Source organism: Triticum urartu, chromosome 5A, assembly GCF_056163025.1.
Source record: "Triticum urartu cultivar PI428250 chromosome 5A, HENAU_Tu73, whole genome shotgun sequence".
Taxonomy (NCBI): Eukaryota; Viridiplantae; Streptophyta; class Magnoliopsida; order Poales; family Poaceae; genus Triticum; species Triticum urartu.
In genome coordinates this window covers 8,284,801-8,307,440 of record NC_141877.1, presented here as the reverse complement: position 1 = coordinate 8,307,440, position 22,640 = coordinate 8,284,801, and the positions used below count along the sequence as shown (strand labels likewise).

The following is a 22,640-nucleotide window of genomic DNA, read 5'->3' as shown; positions in this document are numbered from 1 at the left end:
TATAATAGGTCAATTCTACCCCTCGGAAACAATAAGCGATCAATTCTAGATGGGGCATTAAAGTAACTTACATGATATGACAAAGCATCAATTTGAAAAAAAAACTTTAGAAGGAACCATGAATCTTTAGAAGTGAAACTAAAACTGGACATTCCGACAAGCCATAACTCTAAGCATTAATATTTTCTTCAACTTCACACATCAACGTGGAGAAGCTTTCACTATATATATATGAACCATTCATGGAGCAAGCATTTCACGGTCATACACTCATCAACTCCACATACAAGAGTACCACCCATTAATAGCCTCTGTTCCCCGGTGATGATGACCAAGTACATGAGGAATAATGTGCAAGGACTTGTGCTACTTTCTTTTCTTCTTGTGGTGTGTTTGACTTGTCTTGGAGGCACATATGGTAATTAACAACTCAATTTTTATGGGGCGATTGAGATTGTGGACTTTTATTGTTTATATGATGAGATGATAAGTGTATTCTTTATTTTATGTTAATTAGGCAAAATCATAAATGACAAGCGGAGCAACATGATGAGGAAAGTAAGCCATGTAACAAGACCCCCTTGTTATAAAGATGGGCACCAACTCCCAGGACGGGAATTTTGCTGTAAAATAGATAACTTGTGCTGGCCAAATCTCGGAGAATGCTTCATCAACTGTCCATGCAAGATTAATTGCACACCAGCAGCAGCAGCAACGCAATAGTTTCGTTATCACCCCTATTTTGGGTGGATAAATCCCAACCTTATGGTTCTCAAAATAATTATGTGCTGATGAGATCATAAATTTTGTATGTTTTAGAAATGAAATATGTTACTTTAATATTCAATAAAACTAGCCGATGGGTTGTTTGCACAATTGTGTGGCTAGATTTGTCACCTACCATTTACATATTAAATATTTATTTTCTGTCCATATTTTGATTGTCTCCTCCTAGGTGTACTGATCGTGGACCTATGTTGGACATCAGGAAAAATACACTTTAATCTCTCTCTCTCTCTCTACTCGTTATTGTGTTATTATCATTCACATACTTTTTGTTACATTGGCGAGGTGAACAATAGTTTCATAACAGGCTATGAAGCACCAAACATTGTAATTTAAAATATGTTTACTAAGTATTATCAGCTAGACAGATCAAGCATGGTATATATATAGATTAATATCACTAGGTAAATTGACTATTGGTTTCCCAGGTTCAAGAGCATGGTGTTTGGTTTTAACACTTCTTGTTTTGCACACAAACCATAAAGCAAATTGAGTTGGATAAGCTAGGGTTTGTTTAGTGCATGTAGAGGAAGTGAGGGGTGTCGGCATCCTCTAGCTACAGGGCATATCGATTCTATCAACTACTGCGATGTTTAGCGATGGACATATCCATCTAGGACCGCTGATCCAATTTTTTATTAGGATTCGAATCAGAGTTGAACTGATAGTGATTATGATGGAATTCACATGGGCCTACAGATTTCATCTTGGCTTGCCTGCAAATTAAGTCTACATTTGCTAAGCAGCATTCTAACCCACATGCGCCGTGGACTCGCTACAGAGTAAATGTCATATGTAGATCAGAGGTCACAGATGAGTGTGTCTGCTCCGCCAGCTAGGCGCGCTCCTTCACTTTCGCCATGCAGTCCAATGGGCATGTTAAGAACATACATAGATGGAACGGTTTTCTCTTCAGTAACAAATACGTTTTGCATGTCTACTCTTGTTAGAATAGGAATCGTTGAGAAAGATTTTTCATTTGAATCATGCAAAAAAGTTTTCTTTGTTTTTAGTTTAGTATTGTTATTTTTAGTAATATCAGTTTTGCTTTGATTCCACGTTGTAATGACGAGGCAACAACAAGGAAAGCACATTCCGTGCATCTTAAAATTCAAGTGTGAAAGGATACCCAATGTAGAAAGAGAGAGAGAGAGAGAGAGAGAGAGATGTCAAACATTCGTGAGCTACCCAGTCAGCAATTAATCATGTAGCAACCCTCGGCTCATGGCTTGCTACAAGACACATGCATATAGTTGGTAGAGAGTGGATTTTTGGATCCCGAGCTCCATGGAGCTCAAAATTTTGGAAAAAAATAGGAACCAACTTCTGAAGTTTCAAGAAGTTGTGAAAACATTTCTATTAGGAACATTTTGTAAATTTTATACACATTTCCTATTCATAAAGTTTTGTAATAGCATTTCTATTAGGAACATTTTTGTAAATTTCATAGATAGTTTTCAATAAAATTAAGACATCAACATATTCTTAAAAGTGCAAAATATTTTGTAAGTGTTTATGAACATATTTGGAAATTTTCCAAACATTTTATATGTTATAAAATTTTAAAACAATTGTCAATTTTTTTCTATTTCAATAGTAAAAATACCACTAACATAAAATTCAAATGTTTGAACATTTTTAAAGAGCCAACATTGTTTTTGAATGGTATATTTTTTATATATTACACTGACATTTTTTATATTTTTAATAAACACTTTTAAGAAATAACACATTTTTTGAAACATGTGAACATTTTGAAAATGATACAAATATTCTTTTGTATGATATGAAGAATTTCACAAATTGTGCGGACAAATAATTAAATTTCATGACCATTTTTCCAAGCACGGTGAATGTTATTAATAATTGATGAAGAATATTTCAAGATATATGTATTTACAATATTTTTAAATATAGATGGAAGTAGAAACAAAATAATAAAACGGGAGAAAAAAGTGTTACCTGGCCCTAGCCCATTTATGAAGTGGTGGAGTTATTTTCGGCAGATCGCTTGATAAGTTATTCTGACCGGACGATTAAACCAAATGGGAAATAAGAAGGGGTTTATTAAGTTTCAGACCCTCACGGATGAGGTAAAATCCTACCGCCTACTCATGTATGTTGCTTATGTATAGGCGTTACAATGATTGATGGATTGAGCAATAGCTTTAAGGTTCTGCGTCTATTTACTAATCTAGTCGCAACATATATAGGGATCGGGGTCTAGGATTAAACTATCGTAGTTGATTGTTGGAGGAGTCCTCCTGGACGCCGGTCGCCCTGTCACCCGCTCCAAATACTCTAGGCCTTTCTCTAAATGGATCCATGGGCCGGGGTGATGGCCCTGGAGAAGCCGACCATAGGAAGCCCTGGCCGGCCTACCAGGCCAGCTTCCTGCATGATGAGGGATCCCTAGGCCACAATACAGGGGCACACATGCATGAAAGGCATTTTGATTTGATGACTAATGCATAAAAAATAGGCGTGCATTATTATGAGGCATTAAGGATTCATATTCTTTAGTCTTTTTGCTGGCTTTACTTGTTTGTTTTCTTTTTTCCTTTTCAGGAGTTTTCACAAAATGTTCAAAACAATTCACGTTCGTTAAATATTTGATTTTTTTACAAAAATGGGTAATTTTAAAATTTTTTCTGTTAATGTTTTTCATAATTTTTTGTGTTGTTAAAATATATTCGTATTTTGAAAAAAAGTTTGAAAATTGAAATGGTCAGAATTATGAAAAACATTCATGTTTAAAAAGTGTTCAGATTTTTTAAAATTATATGCAAAATTCAATGCTTAACTTTTAATAAATAAGCTTTTCTAATTTTTTTCAAAATACGACAACGAAAACCCCCAATTGAAATGAAAAAACCGTTTGAAAGTGTACAACATCGAAAAAAATATTGCTCGCTACCGGGTTTGTACAGTATGACATGAATGGGCCGACCAGCGCCTGTCCCTATGTGTGTATTCCCACCTATTTGGTGCAACAAATTGCAGGAGCTCTCCTCTACCATGCTTATGGCGCTGGTTGGCGCATCAACGCTCACAAGCACATTCTGTTGGGGCAGCGTAGTTTAGCGCTTTACACACGCTCGGTTTCTCGTCTGGCTACTGTATGCTCGCCTTTTTTTCTGGTTCTTCTATAAAAACAACAACACCTCATTTTAAAAATCAACTATCAGGTTTCTGACAAATTTTAAAAGATCAATGAAATGAAAGAAATCCTAGAATTTTAAAGATGTCCATGAACTTTCTAAATGTTCAAGAACTTTAAAATTTTATGAATTTCTAAAAATTTGAAGAATTTAGGAAAGCTTATGAATTTTAAAAAAAGTAAATAAAATGTGGGTAAAGTTCATGATATTTTTAAAAACAAAAATTTGTAAGATGTTCATAAATTTTGAAAATTATAATTTTTAAATAATAAATTTGAAAATGTTCATTATTTTTGTAAAAATAAAATTAAAACCGAGTGAGAAAACACACACCGAGTAATAGATGACAGAAAAAAGCATGCCTATAACTTCTACAAGCTTCTCAAAACCGGGAGGGAGTTTTCGCTCGAGAGCTTAAAGGGTCCCGCCACATAAAAAGTCTACCCAAGGGAAAAGGGTGCGCTGTCTAGGGCGCGTCTACGTGCCGCTTCATCACTGTCATAAGTGGTCCAGCCCAATAAATGGAGCTTCTTCATTAGAAACCATCTGTCGTACCTCTAAAAGAATTTTGTCACCGCTGCAAGCCTCTGTTCCAAAGAGATCACTTCTAAGCCCTGTTCCAAAGTTCTGTTGGAGGGGAAGCCATTACCGGGAGGCTCTCCATCAACAAGCACGCAGTCAGTTACCAGAAAGGAAAAGGAGAAGGCCAAGTCTGTTGCTGATATGAACTCCAAGGAGTTCTCAGAGTTCCGTCACAGACCCATCTTTGGTGAAGCGTCCCTTCTGGACTCGAGAGTAGACTTTTATCTTTCACTATGTGCTGATGACGAAGAAGAATTTCCTTTGCAAACCAAGTCCATCGGTACAGATCACATGGAGAAGGAGCCATCATACTTTGGAGAGGGTATTTGCACATTTAAAAACTATTTGCACATTTCATAAATTGTCGATTTATCAAAACATTGTTATAATTTTCAAAAAATGATTAGATTTTTAAAAAGTGTTTGTTTTTTGAAAGAATGTACAAAATTCTTGTTCGTATTTTTACAAAGAAATAAATTTTAAAAATTGTTCAAAATATTCAAAAAAGTGCACATTTTTTGGAGAATGGCGTAAACCCTATTTTAGCATTCGACGTAAAATGTCGGGGCTTGTATAGAGAACTAACGCTAGCGCTTAGGGAGAGCCGACCCATTTTAGCCACGCCACTCTGGTTGTATGAACGTTCCACAATGTTCCTTCGGGCTTTTGTCGACTTTGGGAACCTTCCAGAAGGTTTTAATCCGATTTTTACTAGTGTTTTCGTTTGTTCTTTTTTCCTTATGTTTCTTTTACCGGTTTTCTTTGGGTTCTTTTTATTTTTATCTTTGTTTCTTTTCTTGTTTTATTTTTCTTATTTACTTTTTCAAAAAGTCTCCTTTTTAATATATTTTTGGAAATTTAACTTCAAATTTAAATTTAAGAAATGTTCAAGTTTTCACAAAATATTCCCATTCTCATATTTTGTTCGGAATTTCAAAAGGTGTTTGTGTTATCAAAGAAATCAGATTTTTTTAAACGTTCTACAAATTATAAACTATCGCATTTTTCATAAATTGTTGGTTTTCCAGGAAAAGGTCATAGTTTGCAAATAATGTTCAGAATTTTCGACAAATGTATTAAATTCCAAAAATGGCTTTTAGAAAAAAACAAAATTTAGAAAAAAATGCAAAATATCATTGCATTTTTCAATGCTTATTCATTTTCAAAAAAATGTTTCAAAATTTAAAAACTGTCGCCAAAGTGGATCAGGCCAGCGCCTACTCTCCCGCTCCCTGGTGTCCACTCGTGGTGTCGATGTGCCGGCCCAGTCGGGCGCGCATTGCGCGAAGGGGAGGTTGTCAGCACTCAGCCGCAAGGAGCAGCGTATAGGGAGTCCCAAGAATCGGGAAGCTCCGCCTAATGAAATTTACCCTAGCCGGGCCAGCGCGGCATTTTCACTATTCTAATAAAAGAAAATTTCAGGGAAACTAATCTATTTTAAAAATCAAAACCAACTTAATATTGGAGAGAAAAAAACTGTGTATAAAAAACTAAAAAAATGCTCAAGTACCTCGATATAAACTATTCATGTATATGACAATAAATCATCATCTTATATTTATAAAATGGCCATCCCATAATTAATGCGTGTTCATGCGATAAAAAATAAAAAAATGTATTTGGAAATTGCCGATATACTTGAGAACAGTTGCTTACATAAAAAAAACAAGTCCAATGTTAAGAGGACCATTCTTAGTGGATTTTAACTTTTGTTCTCTTATACCAAGGGAGAATTAATAATTATACAGATAAGGCATCATATATATAGGAATTATTGATATTATACCAATTATTATCAATGCCTTAAGCATAATATTGCCATGCACCAGTTTTTAGATACCCATTATAAGCTGTCAATTATACCCCTAAAAACAAGCGGTCAATTCTAGAAGGGTACTAATGTAACTTACGCCATATGACAAAAGCATCAATTTTTTTAAAAAAAAATAGGAAGGAACCATGCATCTTTAGAAGTCAAACTAAAATTGGACATTCAGACTAGTCATAACTCCAAGCATTAATATTTTCAGTAACTTCACGCATCAACATGAAGAAGCTTTTCCTATATATATGAACCATTCATGGAACAAGCACTTCACGGTCATAACACTCATCAACCCCACTTACAAGAGTACGAACCATTAATAGCCTCTGTTCCTCGGTGATGATGACCAAGTACATGAGGAACAATGTGCAAGGAGTTGTGCTACTTTTTTCTCTTCTTGTGGTGTGTTTGACTTGTCTTGGAGGCACATATGGTAATTAACAACTCAATTTTTGGGAGGATATAGATTGTGGACTTTTATTGTTTATATGATGAGATGATAAGTCTATTCTTTATTTTATGTTAATTAGGTGGAATCATAAAAGACAAGGGGAGCAATATGATGAGCAAAGTAAGCCATGTAACCAGACCCCCTTGTTATAAAGATGGGCACCAGCTCCCAGGACGGGAATTCTGCTGTAAAATAGATAACTTGTGCTGGCAAAATCTTGGAGAATGCTTCATCAACTGTCCCTCCAAGATTAATTGCACACCAGCAGCAACAACAACACAATAGTTCTGTTATCTCCCCTATTTTGGGTGGACAAATATCAACTTTATGGTTCTCAAAATAATGATGTGTGGATGAGATCATATTTTTTATGTTCTATAAATCAGCGGTGTTATTTTAATATTCAATAAAACTAGTGGGTTGCTTGCACAATTTTGTGGCTAGATTTGTCACCTACCATTTACAGACTAAATACTTATTTCTATCCATATTTTCATTGTCTCTTCGTTACTGATCGTGGACCTATGATGGTCATGCGGAAAAAATGGACTTTAATCTCTCTCTCTCTCTCTCTCCCCCTCCCTCTCTCTCTCTCTCTCGTTATTGCATTAACATGATTCACATACTTTTTGTTGCAATGGATGGGTGAACAACAATTTTGTAACAGACTGTCAAGCACCAAACATTGTAATTTAAAATATGTTTAGTAAGTATTATCAACTTTATAGATCAAGCATGGTGTAGATAGATTTAATATCCATAGGTAAATTGAGTATTGACTTCTCACGTTCAAGAGCATGGTGTTTGGTTTTAACACTACTTCTTTTGCACACAAATCTTAAAGAAATTTGAGTTGGATAAGCTAGGGTTTGTTTAGTGTGGGTAGAGGAAGTGAGGGGTGTCGGCATCCTCTAGCTCCAGGTCGTACCGACTCTCTCAACAACTGCGATTTTCAGCGATTGAGATATCCATCCAGGACCACTGATCCAATTTTTTATTAGGATTTGAACCAGTGTTGAACTGTTAGTGATTGTGATGGAATTCACATGGGCCTAAAGATCTCATCTTGGCTTGCCTGCAAATTAAGTCTAGATTTCCTAAGCAGGGTTCCAACCCACATGCATCATGGGCTTGCTACAGAGTAAATGTCATCCTTAGATCGGAGGTCACAGACGAGTTTGGCAGCTCCGCCAGCCAGGGCGCACACCTTCACTTTCACCATGCAGTCCAATGGGCATGTTATGGACATAGGTAGCGAGACATTTTTTAAGGCTAGTAATTTTAGTTCTGCTTTGGATCCATGCTAGAATGACGAGGGAACAACAAGGAAAGCACATTCTGCACATCTTAAAATTCAAGTTGAAAAGGATAACTAATGTAGAGAGAGATGTCAAACACTCATGATCTGCCCAAAATGAAGAGAACACACTACCCAGTGAGCAATTGATCATGTAGCAACCCTGCTTGTGGCTTGCTACAAGATACATGCATATAGTTGGTAGAGAGTGGATTTTTGGATCCCGATCTCCATGGAGCTCAAAGTTTTGAAAAAATAAATCAGAAACCAACTTCCAAACTTTCAAAAAATTGTGAAAACATTTCTATTACGAACATTTTTTTTAATTTTACAGACATTTTTATATTCACAAATTTTTGTAAGAGCGTTTCTATTAGGAACATTTTTGTAAATTTAATAGATACTTTTTAAAAAATTAAGACATCCAGATATTCGTAAATGTGCGCAATCATTTCTGTTGGGGAACGTAGCAGAAATTCAAAATTTTCTACGCATCACCAAGATCAATCTATGGAGTAATCTAGCAACGAGGGGAAGGAGAGTGCATCTACATACCCTTGTAGATCGCTAAGCGGAAGCGTTCAAGTGAACGGGGTTGATGGAGTCGTACTCGTCGTGATTCAAATCACCGATGATCCTAGTGCCGAACGGACGGCACCTCCGTGTTCAACACACGTACAGCCCGGTGACGTCTCCTACGCCTTGATCCAGCAAGGGGAGAAGGAGAGGTTGGGGAAGACTCCATCCAGCAGCAGCACGACGACGTGGTGGTGGTGGAGGAGCGCGGGACTCCAGCAAGGCTTCGCCAAGCACTACGAGAGACGAGGAGGAAGAGGGGTAGGGCTGCGCCAACAGGGAGAGCAAATCACATGTGTTGGGCAGCCCCAAACCTCAAGTATATATAGGGGGAGGGGAGGGGCTGCGCCCCCACCTAGGGTTTCCTCCCTAGGGGTGGAGGCAGCCCCCAGATCCCATCTGGGAGGCAGCCAAGGGGGAGAGAGAGGGGGGGCACCTAGGGTGGGCCTTAGGGCCCATCTGCGCCTAGGGTTTGCCCCCTCTCTTCTTGAGGACGCCTTGGGCCTTGGTGGGAGGTGCCCCAGCCCACCTAGGGGCTGGTCCCTTCCCACTATTGGCCCATGTAGGCCTTCGGGGCTTGTGGCCCCACCTGGTGGACCCCCGGACCCCTCTGGTGGTCCCGGTACACTACCGGTGATGCCCGGAACACTTCCGGTGGCCAAAACCATACTTACTATATATTAATCTTTACCTCCGGACCATTACGGAACTCCTCGTGATGTCCGGGATCTCATCCGGGACTCCGAACAATATTCGGTAACCGCGTACATACTTTTCCTATAACCCTAGCGTCATCGAACCTTAAGTGTGTAGACCCTACGGGTTCGTGAGTCATGCAGACATGGCCGAGACAACTCTCCGGTCAATAACCAACAGCGGGATCTGGATACCCATGTTGGCTCCCACATGCTCCACGATGATCTCATCGGATGAACCACGATGTCAAGGACTTAATCAATCCCGCATACAATTCCCTTTGTCTAGCGGTACGATACTTGCTCGAGATTCGATCGTCGGTATCCCGATACCTTGTTCAATCTCGTTACTGGCAAGTCTCTTTACTCGTTCCGTAACACATCAACCCATGATCAACTCCTTGGTCACATTGTGCACATTATGATGATGTCCTACCGAGTGGGCCCAGAGATACCTCTCCGTTTACACGGAGTGACAAATCCCAGTCTCGATTCGTGCCAACCCAACAGACACTTTCGGAGATACCTGTAGTGTACCTTTATAGCCACCCAGTTACGTTGTGACGTTTGGCACACCCAAAGCACTCTTACGGTATCCGGGAGTTGCACAATATCATGGTCTAAGGAAATGATACTTGACATTAGAAAAGCTTTAGCAAACGAACTACACGATCTTTGTGCTAGGCTTAGGATTGGGTCTTGTCCATCACATCATTCTCCTAATGATGTGATCCCGTTATCAACGACATCCAATGTCCATGGTCAGGAAACCGTAACCATATATTGATCAACGAGCTAGTCAACTAGAGGCTTACTAGGGACATGGTTTTGTCTATGTATCCACACATGTATCTGAGTTTCCTATCAATACAATTCTAGCATGGATAATAAACGATTATCATGAACAAGGAAATATAATAATAACCAATTTATTATTGCCTCTAGGGCATATTTCCAACAGTCTCCCACTTGCACTAGAGTCAATAATCTAGTTCACATCGCCATGTGATTACCACTCACAGGTCACATCGCCATGTGACCAACATCCAAAGAGTTTACTAGACTCAATGATCTAGTTCACATAACTATGTGATTAACACTCAAAGAGTTCTAGGTTTGATCATGTTATGCTTGTGAGAGAGGTTGTAGTCAACGGGTCTTGCCATATTCAGATCCCTATGTATTTTGCAAAACTTTATGTCATATTGTAGATGCTGCTACCACGTTCCACTTGGAGCTATTCCAAATTATTGCTCCATTGTACGTATCCGGTATCTCCACTCAGAGCTATCCGGATAGGTGTTAAGATTGCATCGACGTAACTCTTTACGTCGAACTCTTTATCACCTCCATAACAGAGATACATTTCCTTATTCCTCTAAGGACAATTTTGACCGCTATCTGGTGATCCAGTCCTAGATCACCTTTGTACCCTCTTGCCAGACATGTGGCAAGGCACATATCAGGTGCGGTACTCAGCATGGCATACCGTATAGAGCCTATGACAAGAGCATAGGGGACGACCTTCGTCCTTCCTCTTTCTTCTGCCGTGGTCAAGCTTTGAGTCTTACTCAACTTCACACCTTACAACTCAGGTAAGAACCCCTTCTTTGACTGATCTATTTTGAACTCCTTCAAAAACATGTCAAGGTGTGCGTTCTTTGAAAGTATCATCAGGCGTCTTGATCTATTTCTATAGATCCTGATGCCCAATAAGCAGCTTTATCCAGGTCTTCCTTTGAAAATCACTCTTCAAACAACCGTTTATGCTTTCCAGAAATTCTACATCATTTGGGATCAACAATATGTCATCCACATATACTTATCAGAAATGTTGTAGTGCTCCCACTCACTTTCTTGTAAATACAAGTTTCTAGCAAACATTGTATAAACCTAAAAGCTTTGATCACTCCATCAAAGCATATATTCCGATTCCGAGATGCTTGCTCTAGTCCATAGAAGGATCGCTCGAGCCAGCATACCTTTTAGCATCCTTAGGATCGACAAAACCTTTTATTGTATCACATACAATTTTTTCTTACGAAAACTGGTAAGAAAACTTGCTTTGACATCCATCTGTTAGATTTCATAATCGAAAAATACAGCTAATGCTAACATGATTCCGACGGACGTAAGTGTCGGTGTACTAGAGTAGGGGTACCCTAGTATCCCGAACTTGTGCACGGGCAGTCGCAGCATCCCGCGGCAAGGCTTGCCGGGTGACCGCCAAGGTCCTCCGTGGTTCCTTTGGAGCCATTCAAGAACAAAGTGTCCAAGTCAAGGAGACAAGGCCCCGGCAAGAGGATTTTGCCGGGAAGGCCACCCAAGGCATTTCAAGGAACTTGCCGCGGCGCACCACGCGTCCCGGCAAGGCCCGGTGAGCGACAAGCTCCCGGACGCGACAAGACAACAACCGCGGCAAGGCGCTTGCCGCGGCAAGCCACCTCTCCGTGCCCGCGCTCCAGCACATCCACCAACGTGTCGCTCTGGGGCCCTTCCAGGCGTACGTGGCGGAAGGCTGTGCAGCCAGCGGCGTGCGGTGGCAAGCGGCGCTGACAAGTTTGCCATCGTGGCGAGCGGTGGCGTCCCTGACGGTCCCTTTTACACTGTTTAGGCGACGCAGACAGGCATTTAAGGCCCTTGTCCCCTGCCGTCAGGGTTAGGTATGATACACTGTAGCAGGTAGCTGTGCCTACCGCAACACCTTTCCATTTCTACCCTTTGCCTCAGTTGCCACCTGTCGGTGACCCCTTGAGCATATAAAAGGAGGCCCATGCGCAACATAGAGGGGGGGGGGTTAGCTAACTCAGATACTCTCACGCTCGGTCTCGTTAGCTGCTGAAGTGTACTGTAGCACTTCGCGCTCCCGAGCAAGAAATCAATACAAACCACAAAGCAGGAGTAGGGTTTTACGCATCCGTGCGGCCCGAACCTGGGTAAATCGCTCGCGTGTATCGCCTCGATTTGCTCTTTGCACGATCTCCGCCCCCGCCGAACCGAAAGGGACTCGGTCCGCCGGTCCCATAGGTGCCCGTGGATCAGTATCCCGGCATCTTTGGCGCGCCAGGTAGGGGGCGTCGAGGTTGTGTGAATCAGATCCGGCGTTCTCGCGAGCTAGATCTTTATCATCTTCATCAACATGCCGCCGAAGAAGAAGGTTTCGGAGGCGGCTGCTCCGTCCACGCCGAACCCACCATCGCCGGAGCAAACGGCTGATGGGGCAGGCGCCGGCGGAAGAACGCGCGTCGACAAGGGAGCTCACGGTGCTGCCAGGTCCAAGGACAAGGCTGCGCTGCCCATCGGCGGTGAAGCCGGCTCCCACAACGACCGGGCGCACTCCAAGACCTCGACGTCCGTACAAGCACCGCGCCCATCTCAGGAGGCGCGGGACCGGCAGCGTCATGGTACTCACGGTACCATGCGTTTGCTAGACCAAGATCGAGCTGGTGGATCTCGGAGCGCTCAGGACCACCATACACACCAACATGCTGGCGCGAGCGAGACACGGTCGCCTGGACGGGATGCTGCTCCTTCTAACGTGGTTAGAAGTCCGAGCATATCCCGCTCCTCGCACCGTTCGCCACCGCCACCCGCCACTGCAGCAGAAGCTTTGGCGCGAGCTCAACTGCTCCTAGACTACCCTCCAACTGCAGGCAAGATCGACGACTGGAGGGCCACCATCCAGAGTCTCATCAGCTTCGCCAACGGCGACACTCAGCGGCAGCCGAGCACGTCGCAGCCGCGACAAGTTAGCCAGGCACGAGCCGGTGACGACAAGACCGATGGGGGTGCAACCTCTGTGCGCTCTCCACCCCGAAGGCCAAGATCGCCGACTCGCCGGATCCACCTCGACAGCGACTCCACCGTGTCATCAGATCCACGAGCTCGCCGCGATCAGCGCCGAGTTCTTCACGAACGGCAGCAAGAGGACGCTCGTACTCGCATCGAGCGCCGAAGAGAAGCGCGACGTCAATCAGACCAGCGCGTTGGGCCCTCTGTCGACATGCACGCGCCAGGGGAACCAGGCGACTTGCCGTACGCGGTAGGTTGCCCTGCGTTCACTCGTGAGCTGCGGCAAGTCCAGTGGCCCAGCATGAAGAACTTCAAGCCAGACGTACCAGAGAAGTACGACGGCAAGTCGCATCCGTCTGAGTTCCTCAGCATCTACACCATCGCGGTGCAGGCTGCCGGGGGACGAGACGACAAGATCCTTGCCAACTACTTCCCGCTGGTGCTCAAGCCCAATGTCAGGTCCTGGCTCATGCACTTGCCGGACAACTCCATATCCTCTTGGGCAGATCTATGCCATCAGTTTGTCGGCGCCTTTACAGGCGGCCACAAACCTCATGGCCAAGAGAGTGACCTTCATCTGCTCGCCCAGAAGGAAGGAGAGCCTCTGCGCAAGTACATTCAGAGATTCAGCCGTGTGCAGCACAACATCCCAGATGTCCACCCTGCCGCGGTTATCAGCGCGTTCCATCAGAACGTGCGTAACCGCAGGATGAGGGAGGAGATGGCGATGTGCAAGATCAGAGACGTCAGCGAGCTGTATGCCCTGGCCGACAAGTGTGCACGTGCTGAGGAAGGGAGGAAACTCCCTGGAGAGAATGTAGGAGCAGGAGGATCTGACAGTGAGGATGCTGCCCCGGCAAAGAAAAACCGGCGGCGGAACAGGAAGAAGAAAGGCAAAGAGGTGCTAGTCGTTGAGCAGTCCGGCAACGAAGGTGGCACCAAGAAAGCCAAAGTTGGTAGCTCCGGCAAGGAGGTTGCCACGTGCACCAACTGTCAGGTTGTGGCGGTCGCCGACAAGCAGGACGGCACCGACAAGCAGTACTGCAAGATTCACCGCACCAAGGGCCATGACCTCCAGAGCTGCAAGAAGGTCGAGCAGCTTGTCCAGCAGCAAAAGGCTGAGTACGAGCGGCGAGACAAGGAGAGGGCCCAAGGTGGCGCTGGAGAATCTGGCAAGAAGCGCGCCGGCCGGGGAGGACGCCGCGGCAAGGAGACAGACCTCCCCGCGGCCGCGACAATGATGAAGACGACGACGATGACGAAGACATGGATGATGTCGAGACCAGTGAGCAGGAGTTCCAGAAAGCCACAGAAGTCTTGTGCGTTGACGGCGGTGCTTCTCTGCATACTTCGCACCGCCAACTCAAGCAGTGGGTGCGAGAAGTCAATGCGGCAGAACCACCTGTCGAGTCGTGCAAGCTTCTGAAATGGTCCAGCACGCCTATCATCTTTGACATTGAGGACCACCCTGATCGCACAACTGCGGTCGGGTGTTTGCCGATGTTGGTTTCACCAACTATCCGCAACCTCAAGGTCACCAAGATGCTAGTTGACGGCGGGGCCGGCTTGAACCTGATCTCCTCCGCTGTACTCCAGAAACTCCAGATCCCCGACAGCGAGCTTGAAGAGACCGGCACATTCCAAGGAATCAACCCGGGAAGGAGCAAGCCAAAAGGGAAAGTCACGCTGCCGGTAACATTTGGCAGCGAGCTGAACTTCAGGACTGAGAGGGTCACATTTGACGTTGCTGATATTCCATTGCCTTACAATGGGATACTTGGCCGTCCAGCACTCGCCAAGTTCATGGCAGCCTCTCACTACGCATACAACATGCTGAAGATGCCAGGCCCGATAAGCGTCATCTCTGTCCCCAGTGACAAGAAGGATGCTCTTATCTGCGCCGACAAGATCTACCGGGAAGCGGTAGCCGCAGCAGATCAGAAGTCACTTGCCGCTGAAGCTCCCGGGGGGAAGAAGAAGACCAAGTCCGGCAAGAGTTCTGATGCCCACTCCGGCAAGCGCACCTCTTCGGAGTGCTGCGCTGCCGTCGAGGACGCACCATCGAGCTCCACCGGCAAGTTTAAGAAGACGATGGCAGCTCCGCCAGAGACGAAAAAGGTGTCTGCCAAGGAGGACGGCACTAGTGGTACCTTCACCATCAGTGCCACTCTCGACCCTAAATAGGAAAGTGCGCTCGTTGCTTTCCTGCGGGCGAATGTCGACGTGTTTGCGTGGCAACCGTCTGACATCCCCGGTGTTCCCAGGAAAGTGATTGAGCACCACCTTGCCATTTGTCCTCATGCGCGGCCCATCAAGCAGAAAGTCAGGAAGCAAGCAGTGGAGCGCCAAGAATTCATTGCAGAAGAGATCAAGAAGTTGGAAGCAGCAGGCCTTGTCAGAGGAGTGCTCCATCCCACGTGGTTGGCCAATCCTGTAGTCGTGCGCAAGGCGAATGGGAAATGGAGACTTTGTATCGATTTTACCGATGTTAACAAAGCTTGTCCCAAAGACCCATTTCCTTTGCCGCGCATTGACCAGATTGTTGACTCCACAGCCGGATGTGATTTGCTTTCATTTCTTGACGCATACTCAAGATATCATCAGATCTTCATGGCAGAAGAGGATGAGGAGAAGACTGCATTTATTACTCCATGTGGAACGTACTGTTTTGTACGGATGCCTTTCGGATTAAAAAATGCTGGTTCAACATTTGCGAGAGTAGTCCATGTCGCTCTTGAGCCACAAATACACAGAAATGTGGAAGCCTACATGGATGACATAGTGGTCAAGAGCAAGGACAGAGCAACCCTGATTCAAGATTTAGACGAGACCTTTGCAAATCTGCGCAAGATCAGCCTCAAGCTCAACCCAGAGAAGTGTGTGTTTGAAGTTCCCTCCGGCAAGCTTCTCGGGTTCTTTGTGTCTCAGCGGGGAATTGAAGCCAATCCCGACAAGATCAAGGCCATTGAGCAGATTGAAGCACCAAAGCGCGTCAAGGATGTACAAAGACTTGCCGGTTGCGTGGATGCCCTCAGCAGGTTTATCTCTAGGTCTGCTGAGCGCGCCCTGCCATTTTTCAAATTATTGAAAAAGGCAGGTCCAATGAAATGGACTCCGGAAGCGGAGGCTGCGCTGCAAGACTTAAAGAGATACCTGTCCTCCCCTCCAATACTTGTCGCACCTAAGCCACAAGAGAAGTTGCTGCTGTACATAGCGGCAACCAATCAAGTGGTTAGTGCTGCGTTAGTAGCAGAGAGGGAGGCAGATGATGAGCCAGCAACCACGGCAAGCGCATCCAGCGACAAGCAGAGGGCTTCCCCGACAAGCTCTGGTCCCGACAAAGATGGATCTGCGCAGGTGCGCGAGGAGAAACAGAAGAAGATGGTGCAGCGCCCAGTTTACTTTGTCAGTTCCCTTCTGCAGGGGGCTAGGTCAAGGTACTCTGGCGTGCAGAAATTGCTTTTCGGCCTTCTCATGGCCTCGAGAAAGCTGCGCCATTACTTTCAAGCACATGAGATAACAGTTGTCACTCGCTTTCCGTTGAAGAGGATACTACAGAATCCAGAAGCGACAGGCAGGATTGTTGAGTGGGCACTGGAACTGTCAAGCTTTGGCCTCAAGTTTGAAAGTACTTCAACTATACAGAGCAGAGCATTGGCAGAATTTATAGCAGAATGGACGCCAACACCAGATGAAGAAATTCCAGAAATGAGCATCCCCGTCAAGGAAGCAAGCAAAGAGTGGCTGATGTACTTTGATGGTGCCTTTTCGCTGCAAGGCGCCGGCGCTGGCGTGCTGCTTGTCGCACCCACCGGAGAGCACCTCAAGTACTAGTCCAGATGCACTTTCCTAAGGAGCAAGCAACAAACAATACTGCAGAGTATGAAGGCTTGCTTGCCGGTCTCCGGATCGCGACAGACCTTGGGATCAAGAAGCTCATTGTCAGGGGTGACTCACAGCTTGTCGTCCGACAAGTAAACAAGAGTTATCAGAGTCCATTGATGGAAGCTTACGTCGACGAAGTGAGAAAGCTAGAAGAGCACTTTGAGGGCCTGCAGATGGAGCATGTTCCAAGAGCTCAGAACGCCATTGCCGATGGCCTATCAAAGTGCGCCGCACTTAAGTTACCTGTGGAACCAGGGATCTTTGTGCTCAAGCTGACTCAACCGTCCGTAACGCCATCAACTGGACAGAGCAAGAAGAGGAAGTTGGTTTCTGGTGACTATTTGCCGGCACAGCTTCCCGAAGCCGCCGCCAAGAAAGTCCCTAAGATCAACGCCAAGAGCGCTGAGGAGCAGTCTGCTCCGGCAAGCCCTAGGGTTTGTTCCGTTGAAGCAGGAGCTCCCGACAAGTTTTGCTCCGGCAAGCTTGCCGGGGAACGTCACGCTCCGGCAGAGCCGCAGGTTCTCGCCGTAGAAGCGGATGTTCCCGCAGCAGTCCCCAAGATCAACGCCAAGAGCGCTGAGGAGCAGTCTGCTCCGGCAAGCCCTAGGGTTTGTTCCGTTGAAGCAGAAGCTCCCGACAAGTTTTGCTCCGGCAAGCTTGCCGGGGAACGTCAAGCTCCGGCAGACCCGCAGGTTCTTGCCGTGGAAGCGGACGTTCCCGCAGCCGCAGATTTGCCTTTAGTCCTTGTTGTCGAGCCACAAGCTCCAGCATGGGCACAGCAGATTGTCCGTTTCCTTCAGACAGGAGAACTTCCCGAAGAGCAAGAAGAAGCGGAAAGAGTAGCCCGGCAGTCAAGTATGTACCAGTTTGTCGACAAGACACTGTACAGAAGAAGACTCAATGGTGTGAAATTGAAGTGTATTCACCGGGAAGACGGACAAAAGCTGTTGGCAGAGATACATGGAGGCATATGTGGACACCACATTGGCGCAAGAGCACTTGTTGGCAAAGCATTTCGGCAAGGTTTCTTCTGGCCAACAGCCCTCCAGGATGCAACTGCACAAGTAACCAAGTGTGAAGCGTGCCAGTTCCATTCCAAGAAGATACACCAACCAGCTCAAGCTCTCCAGACGATCCCTTTATCCTGGCCATTTTCGGTCTGGGGGCTCGACATCCTCGGCCCCTTTCCCCGAGCTGTCGGGGGCTTTGAGTACTTGTACGTTGCAATTGACAAGTTCACAAAGTGGCCGAAAGTGGAACCAGTGAGGAAGGTGACAACACAGTCAGCAGTCAAGTTCTTCAGGTCGATTGTTTGCCGCTTCGGGATCCCTAACAGGATAATCACCGACAACGGTACACAATTCACGAGCCGCACCTTCATGCAGTACGTCCAAGATCTTGGCGCCAAAGTCTGCTTCGCTTCTGTTGCTCACCCGAGAAGCAACGGTCAAGCGGAGAGGGCAAATGCTGAAGTGCTGCGCGGGCTCAAGACCAGGACTTTCGACAGGCTGCACAAGTGCGGAAGAAACTGGATTGAGGAGCTGCCGGTGGTTCTTTGGTCGATCAGGACGACGCCAAATCGAGCCACTGGCCAGACACCTTTCGCTCTAGTCTATGGAGCAGAGGCAGTTATCCCCACGGAACTCGTATACGGGTCACCTAGAGTGCTCGCTTATGATGAGCTTGAGCAAGAGCAGCTGCGACAAGATGACGCGCTGCTCCTTGAGGAAGACCGTCTTCAGGCTGCTGTGCGAGCTGCTCGCTACCAGCAAGCTTTGCGCCGCTACCATAGCCGCAAAGTTAATGCCAGAAGTCTCGAGGAAGGCGACCTTGTTCTTCGGCGTGTTCAGTCCGCCAAGAATTCCAACAAGTTGACGCCGAAGTGGGAAGGCCCTTACCGGGTAAAATGAGTCACTAGGCCTGGCGCAGTCCGCCTTGAGACCGAAGATGGCATTCCGGTGAGCAACTCCTGGAACATTGAGCATCTTCGTAAGTTTTACCCGTAAGGCGCGGTTGTCGGAACCTGTTCCGGCAACCACCTTTTGTACAAGTCTTGCCGCTGTTGCATGTAATCCTTTGTACAAAGCCAGGCGTAGACCCCGTGCATAAGTAAAGCTCATGTGCTCCGCGCATTTTGTCGACTTCATGCTTTCTATTTTTTGGCATATGTGATCTGACACTTTGTGCAGCACCTACTCCACGGTAAGCAATAACGAGCCGTAAAGCTCCATATCTGTATTGTCTCTTCTTTCTTTTGAAAGGAAGGTTCCCCTCGCCCACAAGTTTGCCGGGGGGGGGGGGGAGGAGAAGACGATGGTATGGACCAGGCGTCGTTCAAGAAAGTTTCGCCTTGCCGGGAAGCAAACAACAGAAAAGCTAAGTTGCCAAAGTTTGAGCAATCAGATTTTTTAAAATTTTTAAGTTATCTCCCTTGAATGACCGCACTTTGTATGGAAAACCTGTGCGCGGAGGAACCAACTCGTAGCTAGTTGCGCCCTTACTTTGTTTCGAGTCCGCTCAACAACTTAAGTGAGCTGCAACTAGTTGCGACAAGGTTTCTTGTCGGTAGCGGCACCGCTAGCAGGCTGCTGACGTCCCGCACTCAGCGCTCGCGGCTCTGGTGCCTGCACCGGCAAGTTCCCTAAAAGCGTAGGGTAAAAAAAAGACATACAAAGGGAGGAGTCAAGTAAAGGAAATAACATTGCAATCATTACCCAGAATAAAGTTATACTATTGTCGCAGCTCTAACAGATTGTTTTCATAACATGTCAAACAGCGACAAGAAAAGAAGAAATGGGCGGCCTAATCTACGCGATCGCCTTCGACCCTCTTGATCCCGCTCACCTTGTCCACAATGGGTGCGACAAGGGCCTTGAGTGCCTCCAGATCAGCATCCGGCGGCAAGGTCCTGAGGACGTTGGTGAGGCGGAGGCCCGGATTGCGGAAGGCCACCTTCATCAACACTCTCTGAAGAGCTCCTGCGTAGATCTTGCGCGACTCGTCGGCCAGCTGCTTCGGGATCTTCTCCCGGAGCCGCTGGAGGGCCGTCGCCACGCCCTTGAAGAACAAGACGAGCTTGGCGCTGGGTTGGAGGTTCTCTTCGGAGGGATACCCGAGATCCTCCATCCCCAACTGCGCCAGCTCCTTGTCGATGTCTGTGGCGGCATTCACAAGACTCTCCGTCCAGTGCGTCACGGTCTCCCTGAAAGCGTTCTGGGCGGCGGCAGCACTCTCCAGCAGCGCCTTGTCGGCCTTGATTTCCTCCTTCAAGGCCGCCTCCCGCTTCTTGGCGCTGTCCAGAGTCTTGGTCAAAGTGGTTAGCTTTAACTCAAGATCCACGTTGGAGACCTTGGCGGCACTGAGCTCTTTGCCCTTCTCGGAGAGATCGGCCTCCAGCCACGCCACCTTCATCTTCAACTCCTCCTTGGCGGCCTCGGCGGCGGCGTCCTCTGCTTGTTTGAGGGCTCCGCCGAGTTTTTCCTCGCGCGCGGCAAGCTCCTCCTCGTGGGCATCGAGATTAACCTTCCGCTGTGCCAGCTCGCCCTCCTCCGCGGATAGCTTCACGGCGGCAAGCCGCTGTTGCTCTTCGATTTCAGCTTTTTCGAGGAGGAAGGTCTTCTGCGCTTCGTCGAGTTGCTCCCGCTCCTCTGCCATGGACCGACGAGCTTCTTGGTGGAAGCCCCGGAGCTCCTCCGCGCGCTTTTCGATGTCTGCTCCCGCCTTCGCGACAAGTGCCTCGCGGGACTCCAGCTTGGCTTGCCGCGCGCGGTAGAGCAACACCAGTTTCCGCAGCAGCCGCTCCTCCTCAGACTCGTTGCTGCTGCTTGGCGCGCCAACCACCGTCAACCCAGCGGAAGCGAGCACCTCCCCGTCGAAGGTCTCTCCCTCGACCGGCGCCCTGGAGCTTGACGCCCAGGGGAGGTTGATGAAGACATCATCGCCAGCCTTCAAGTAGATGCCCGGCTGGGGCTCCTCGGAGCCTGGCGCTGCGGCTTCGGCGGACGGGTCGGCGGTCGGCGTAGTGCCTGGCGCTCCTGCGGCCTCTGGGCCATCAGTACGATCGCCAGACCCCTCGCCAGTTGCTGCGGCGGCAGCCTTGGCAGCCTCGGCGCCGGAGGGATCGCCAGCGCCGGCTGCTTCTTCGGCGGCGACCTCGGTCTCCATCCGCTCTGCAGCAGATGGGTCTGACAGCCGGCAAGGGGAGGGGAGTCAAGCAAAATCCAGCAAAAACCCAGAAAGATCAAGAAAAGAAGAACCCAAGGGAAGTTTTGGAGCAAGAGGAGTACCTGCACCAGGTTCTGCAGTCGTGGTCTCCGCCGTCGGGGGGCCGCTGGTGCTGTCCCTTGCCGGAGAACCCTCCCTTGCCGGAGACTTCTCCCTTACCGGGAAGCCCTCCCTTGCCGGAGAATTCTCCCTTGTCGGGGGATTCTCCCTTGGCTCCTGGTGGGGCTGCTCGGCTCCTACACAAGTCAACAAGCAGATATCAGCAAAGACAAGTACCCATGCGCGCCTCACAGCGGAAAGTAAATCATACACTTACGCTGGGGGCTGCTCTGAAGAAAAGTCGCCGGGTCCGGCAAGGTTGTCTCGGGCGCGCCACCTGCTGTCGCAGTGGGCTCGTCCTCGATGATGATCACCGAGACCTTAGCTCTCTTTGCCGCTCTATGGGCCAGAGTCCTAAAGAGGAACAAGTTCAGAGAAAAGCAAGTGAGAAACAAGACAAACAACAAGGATTGAAGAACTACAAGTACAGCAAGAAAAGCTTACTCTTCTTCTTCTTCCTCGTCGGAGCTGAACACGGAGAAGTCGAAGTCTGGCTCACGTCCGGCGCGAGGAGGCGGAGGGGTGGCTTCCCTTGGCCGCTTGGCGGGAGCAGTAGCGGTGGTCTGAGACGACCCCGCTCCAGCTGGAGTAGAAGCGGTGGTCCGGGAGGGCCCCGCTCCAGTTCCCATTGCAGCGTGAGATGCTCCCGCGGCAACAGTGCTTGTCGCGGTGGAGCGTGTCGCGCGGCGCGGCGGCTGTTCACTCGCCTGCTGCTCCGCCACGTCACCGGGCTTGCGGAGACGCCTTCTTGGTGGGGATGGAGGCTCTGCTTGCGGCGAGCTGCCTGAAGATGAGGAGGAAGAGGAGTTGATTTCCAGCGAGCCGCTCGTGTCCTTGGCGGGCTCGCTCGGCTCGGCGTCACGCCCGGCAAGCTCCTTCTTGCCGGCAGGCTCCCCTCGCTCGGCACGGCTTGCCGCTTCTGCTGCATCTGCCTCCTCCACGGTGAATCCAAATTCGCCTGCGGCTGCGGCTGCCGCTGCCTCCTCCAGCCTAGTGGCGATGAGCGCCATCTCCGCATCCGTGGTGTCGCGGGTGAGGCTGTCCTTCTCGTCGGGGCGGATTGGCACTTCCACCAAGTCGTCGAAGAACTGCTGCACGACGTCGTCTGCGGGCTCCTGCCAAGTTGGCACAATTCCATGCGAGTCGCACTCCGGCATCATTGCACGGATGCGGTCGAGCGAGGAATTGTTGCACAGCGGAACGATGCCCCCCGGCAACCTGAAAACTTTGGGATGTTGGGGGTCATACTTGAAGAGCTCCTGGAGCA

At 47.6% G+C, this 22,640-nt stretch overlaps 1 long non-coding RNA gene across 1 annotated transcript; it reads left to right on the top strand.

The window, feature by feature from the left end:
* Positions 1-269: 269 nt before the first annotated feature.
* Positions 270-842, top strand: LOC147967422 (uncharacterized). The gene is made up of 2 exons (XR_015603163.1): positions 270-418; positions 518-842. It is a non-coding gene; the product is annotated as an uncharacterized LOC147967422 (long non-coding RNA).
* Positions 843-22,640: the final 21,798 nt, after the last annotated feature.